This window comes from Genypterus blacodes, unplaced genomic scaffold, assembly GCF_046128005.1.
Source record: "Genypterus blacodes isolate CSIRO-AG114 ecotype Tasmania unplaced genomic scaffold, CSIRO-AGI_Gbla_v1 ptg000044l_1, whole genome shotgun sequence".
Lineage (NCBI taxonomy): Eukaryota > Metazoa > Chordata > Actinopteri > Ophidiiformes > Ophidiidae > Genypterus > Genypterus blacodes.
Window position 1 is genome coordinate 1,141,248 of NW_027466857.1, and position 6,253 is coordinate 1,147,500.

General features: G+C 40.4%; 1 long non-coding RNA gene across 4 annotated transcripts in view; it reads left to right on the forward strand.

The window, feature by feature from the left end:
• The first annotated feature begins 4,593 nt into the window (after positions 1–4,593).
• Positions 4,594–6,253, forward strand: part of LOC142999616 (uncharacterized) — an 8,806-nt gene continuing 7,146 nt past the window's right edge. The window contains exons 1-2 of one of the 4 annotated variants that reach the window (XR_012963333.1): positions 4,594–5,028; positions 5,547–5,612. This is a non-coding gene — a long non-coding RNA (uncharacterized LOC142999616). The remainder of the gene's footprint in view (positions 5,029–5,546; positions 5,613–6,253) is intronic. The other 3 variants (XR_012963334.1, XR_012963332.1, XR_012963331.1) reach the window with 3 other exon arrangements.

Here is a 6,253-nt window from a genome sequence, read left to right on the forward strand (position 1 = left end):
GGTAAAACACTGGAAGTTTGTTGATAAATGAAAAGCATTTGTGGCATTATTTTGGTAAGCATTCTCAAAAGGCCAAACATGCCTAAAACCATTGCACAATTAAGTATACAGTTGTGTTCAAAATAATAGCAGTGTGTTTTCCACTCTTTAATCAACTTTTTTATCGAAGTACGCTGTTCTTCTGAACAATGTCTGCAACGACCCATTTTACTCAGAGAGAAATGCATTTAACCATGTGCTGCCTTTGATCACCTGTTTGACTCCTGTTTTTTCACAGAATTAATGATTTCACCAATTGAACATAACACTGCTATTATTTTCAACACGCGGCTTTCAATCTATTCGATCTATCGATTCAATTACACAGAATCAGCAGCATGCTTGTCATTACTGTGGGGTCTGCTGGTATTCTATGACTCCACTACACCTACTGGTAAATTATTTGGCATGTAGAAATATGATTTCGACCAAAAACACTTGTTTATCTGGTTAGTGATGTTGGACTGCTATTATTTTGAACATAACTGTATATATGTGTATATATATATATAAATCAATGTTTTAATAATACTCTATAATACAACCCTTGCCTTGATAACAGCATCCATTGTCATTGGTACACTGGTGTACAGTTTTTCCTAGTAATTTGGCTGGTAGGTTAACTTGCTCATCTCATCTGCTTCTGTCCCTGCATGTATTCCCAAACTGATACAATGATCTTGAGGCCCCTGATGCATCCTTCTGCCATCCGGAGAAGTGTAGTCATCGGAATTCATCCAGGTGTAGTGCCTCAAACTGAGGGAACTCGAGTTCAGCCATCTTCAGAGCTCCATCTTTCGTCAATGAAGGCTGAATACACAACTCATGAAGCCTGGCAAATGCAAAGAAATCATGCAATTACAATGATTCATGTCAGCCCCAAGCAAGATAGGGAAGTTCCTTAGGAATTGGGGAAGTGACCATTTTTGCTGTTGGCATTATTTATCCAAATCATAACATGATTTCAGATCAACTTGCTCTTAACATAAAACCTTCAAAAAACATGCATAATTACTTCAGACTCACAAGGAGATCAGAATTACATTACATGTACAAGTTATGGAGGAAAATGCTTAGGATAGGGATGAAGCCATTTAATTTGAAAAAAAACCAATTTCATTTCAATTTTATGGAGAATCATTTGGCACATGCAGTACATCAGGATCCAGACAATGCTGTGAAACACTGAGAGAGAGAGAGAGGAGAGAGAGAGAGAGAGAGAGAGAGAGAGAGAGAGAGAGGGAGGGAGAGAGAGAGAGAGAGAGAGAGAGAGTTCTGTTTTAACATTAATCGATGGTTAAGACATCTCTCCATATGAGGGAAAAGGACTGGCCTCCACAAACTACTTTCACACACACACACACACACACACACACACACGCACGCACACTCTCATACATGTCTCTACATCCTATATAAATCTCTCTTGCGTTTGCTCCCCCCACCCCACTCCCTTTGCTCTCTCTCGTGTGTCATGCTTGGCTACCATAACTAATAGCCAGTGTTGTCAGCTGCTGTAAACACTGAACCATCTCCAAACATTACCTTATTAAGACACAGAGGAGAAACGTTTTCAGTGTGTCATGGCTGCTCACCCATTTTTTCTCTCACACTCACAAATTTCATTACATGCAAGAATGCAACAATAACATAGCTGTTTTACTTAAACAAATTGAAGCTAAATCTATCAAATGAAACTACATTTTACTTTACTTTCACCAGCTTTTTGTTTTTTTGTCTAAATTTGTGGCAATATTTAACTATTACTTTCTGGCTCACAGAGTGTTGCAGGTACTTCTTCTATATTTAGCACCCATGCATTTGTTTGCTGGTTCCTCCGCCCCCTAAGAACCTTCTCACAGCCAGACCCTGTCCTGTTGACCAACTGGTGTTCGTCCCCACTGTTGATGCAGAATTCCATTCTTGGTAGAAAACCCTGACTGTCTCCATTTGAGTCTTGTGCTGTTGGATGAGGTCTTGGCATTTCAGGGATGAAATGTGGCTTTATTCATTTAGTTGAGGCATCAGATGGAGTCAGTGACTGTGACAGAGGTATTTCAGGGTTTGCAACTTTATACCAAATAAAGTTAAGGTATTATATAGTATAATAAATTGAACACTGCTAAACACTTTGGCTGATGTCACTATCACAGTTTGTGTAATGTATTCACATGAAGTCAGATAGGGAATCATTTGTTAATAATTGATTCTCTCTCAATCCCGATTACAATTTGAAAACAATAAAACAAAGGTGCAATTGGCTTTAACATGAATATGAATAGTTAGTGATAGTACTATTTCATTAATGCCCAAGGATTGTATTTTATATTGCATACAATTACCTTTTTAAAATCTTTATTTCAATCTTCATTCTCTGTCAAAATGTCAACTTTATTTGTAGAACTCAATATCACAATAGTCTCAAAGGGCTTGACAATTCCATTCCTGAGCTCTCTTAGAAGACAAGGAAAAAAATTCACGTTACATCTATCATTTAAGTGGAAAAAGGCAATTAATCTAAATAAAACATTTACAACACAATACTGAGACCGCTCTGATTAAATCTGATTCTGGTGCTATCTGGGTTCTAATCCTCCTCAATTTAAGTGTAGCCTTTGACACTGTGACACTTGATCGTCGAGAGAATCACATTGGCATTCGTTGTCTCGCAACGGTTTAGATCTTACTTAACAAATAGGTCACTACTTTGTTTCATTCTGTTTGATCTGGTCCGCGAGACACTCTTTCAACGACGTCATGTAAATAATTCTACTGTGATTATAATCCCCCCGTCAGATCGCGAGCGCAAATTTCGAAGCGCGCCCCCACTCCCCCAACAAAAGTTTTGTGTTCAATAATACCAATTCACCTCGATCCCTGTAAAGTTTGGCGTTCCACAGGGTTCTGTATTGGACCCATTACTGTTTTCAATTTATGTGCTTCCGCTTGGAAACGTAATAGTCAGTTTGGCAAAGATTTTCATTCTTATGCGGACAATACTCAATTATATGTTTCCATAATACCGAACGATAACTCTTGGATATCCAAACTACAGTACTGCCTTCTAGTCGTTAAAAGGCTGGATGACAAAAAAGTTTCTGCTTCTGAATGTCAATAAAACTGAAATGTTGATGAAGCAGAATTTGAAATTTCAGAACCTTTTATTTACGGTCCCTTCCGATGCTCCACAACGGTGAAGAATCTGGGCGTAACATTTGACGAAGACCTAACATTCAGCGACCACATTAACAATATTAAAAGGGTTGCAAACCGTTCCATAGCAAGGCAGATGCTGAAACCCTAATTCATTTGTTACATCCAGACTGGACTATTATAATGTCCTTGTGCTCCTCTGCTCTGAAAAAATGCAACTTGTTCTAAACACTGCAGCAAGACTCTTGACTCAAACTCGTATTTGGGCACATCATGCTAGTTCTTGCGTCACTACATTGGCTTCCTGTCAATTTTAAGATCTTACTTCTTACCTATAATATACTCCATGGCCTGGCTCCAGTGTATCGTTCTGAAATGATTGCCACTTACGTTCCTGCTCACCCAGAGGGACCTGGGGTGGGACCACCTACAGGTAGACACACCATTAGGATGGGACACATTTCATCATGTGAGATCAATAAAAATAAATATTTTAGAACTGAGCAAAACTTGTCTCAGCTTTTTTTTCTTAAAATAGATAATAAGTAAGTAGACAGCATTCCTGGCATAGTTTTTGTTTCAATTGCTCCCCCCCTCCCCTACACCCTGCCAGTCATTTATATGGCTTCCCAGACCTCAACTTTTAAATGAAGTATAAAATGTCCGTAGTTATCCGTGAACAGTGTGTAATTCATATTTCGTGACTAAATAGGTGAAAACCTTGTGTAGTAACATTTGGTGAAGGGGTTCCAGTCTGTTGCACCAGCACATCAAATGTGGGTTTTTGTTTAAATGGGAATATTTGCAGTTAATGAAGTATTTTTCAGGATGTATACTGTGTACTATTCTCATCGCCCCCCCCTCCCCCTCCCCCTCCCCCCGTCCGGAATACCATCTAGTCAGCTGTTGAAGCTAAAAAGCCCAAATTTAGAAGAAATATGAAAACCCTCTAATGCCTTCACCTTCACTGAGACAAATCTATGCAATGCTCCTCCTTCTCTCCTTTTCTCTCTCCTCACTCTTTCTTCTCTTCTCCTTTCCTCTTGTTTCCTTGCACTTTCTTCCTCTTTGTGCGCAATCCCCCCTTCTTATCATGTTTCCTTTGTTTCTCAACATCCCCCTCTCCTTACTTCCCTTCTTCTCCTCTTCCTCTCTTTCCCTTTTCCCATCCCCTCTTATCCCTTCATCTCTCCCATCCTCCTCCTAGCTTTCCCAGACAAACTGTATAGGTCACTGGTTGAGGTCAGTTGGGTACGCTGACATTGGCCAATCAGGTATGTCTTGGGAGGCATTCCCTGTTGTAAGTTCCTCCCACCAGTGACCATACAAGGTAATGAAGGAATGCTTCCCTGGCAGGCCATCTGCTGCATGAGAGACAGAGAGACAGAGAGACAGAGAGAGAGAGACAGAGAGAGAGAGAGAGAGAGAGAGAGAGAGAGAGAGAGAGAGAGAAAGAAGGAGAGAGGTATAGAAGATCTCTATATAATGCAGGTTTGTGCAGAGCCAGAGACATGGATGGATGTAGGGAGAGACAGAGAGCAGGTTTGATGATCCAGATTCAATCTTTTCTCAGTCTGTTTTACGTTCTGACGACGCGCTCTTCATCGTTTAAGAAGAATCAAACCATTTTAAAGCAGTCTCTAGGATGGAAGTGGGCAGCCTCCCACTGTCCTCTAGCACTACTGTAAAGAGATAAGATAATCAGACAAACTTTAGACAAGGGGAAGCAAAAGAGCAGCCAGTAAACAGGACCTGGCAAGACAAGCATCCAGCAAACTAGCCGGTCAGCCACAAGAGAAGAAAAGCTCCCAGCAGCACCTCACAGGACTAACTCAGGTATGTTCAGACACTTTTTACCATGTAACTGTACTGCTGTTACATTTATCTCTGCTTCAGCCTGTTGAAGATGTCACTCCATTTTTTTTTGACTCTATGGAAAACAACTTAAATGAAGACTTCCACTGCAGTAATTATCATGCCTTGAGTATAGAACTGGTCAAGATACAAGGAGAGGTTTGAGATGTGTGTAGGTTGCAGGAATACATGGATCAGAGCGACAGTGTCAGGCGGGAAGGATGAGAGAATCTGAGACACACAGGAAAGGTCAGGCTGGTTGGGTCTATATGTGTGGGTGAGGTGTGGTCTTGCTCCCAAAGCTTCATCTGATGGCCTCCTAATGGCTTGGTGGCCCAGAGTCTCAGTGACATCCTTTAATGGTAAAAGACAGAATGGAGGGTTTTCCAGATCTCTCAGCCTGTTATTAGAGGCAGCAGGCAGCAAATAAAGAATATTGCAGCCATATGTATTACAGTACATTATATTAACACACTAATTTGAATGTATGCTTTAAACAGAGAGAAGAGGAGAGGAGAGAAGGGGCAGCAGGAGGCAGGAGGAGGCCAAGAAGCAAATACACACAGGTAAGACACTACACAATCACACACACACACACCCACCTCTAAAGCTCAACAAATGCTATAAAAAAAGAAAAGCTTTTGTACCAAAAACTGTGAAATTTCATCCTAAATCCACTTCCAAGTTGACTCCCAGAATCATTACTATTCAATCAGAATATTTATATTCATGGCGTCATAACAGGTTTATGTTTTTTTCTTTGATATAAAGTTATTTATAACTTTTCCCTACCGATGCTACTTAAATCACTAAAAACTGGAGTATTTTTATTTTTTTTCAAAAGGATCTGAAAAGCAAACTTTAAACAAATCTAGATTTAAATATCCTATTGAGCCACACCCAGAAACCACTGACCCACAGTAATAACGGGAACGACAATGAAAACCGGCTAGTGAATGTAAAGTCATTATTCTAGCTTCATCTTTGCTTTCATGTGCAATAACTGAACGTGAATGAAAGTGAACGCCTGCAGTATGGTGCGTGTCACAACATTTGCCTTAAGATGGATTTATTAACTCTTCAGCTCCCAAACATCACACCCCCAATTACCGGCGTCAGTTGTGGCATGAATACCTCCACCAAGAAAGCTAAAGGCTGCAGCATGCAGCGTGGGAGAGCTGGAAGGAGCCAGGGGGGTTTGCGGGTG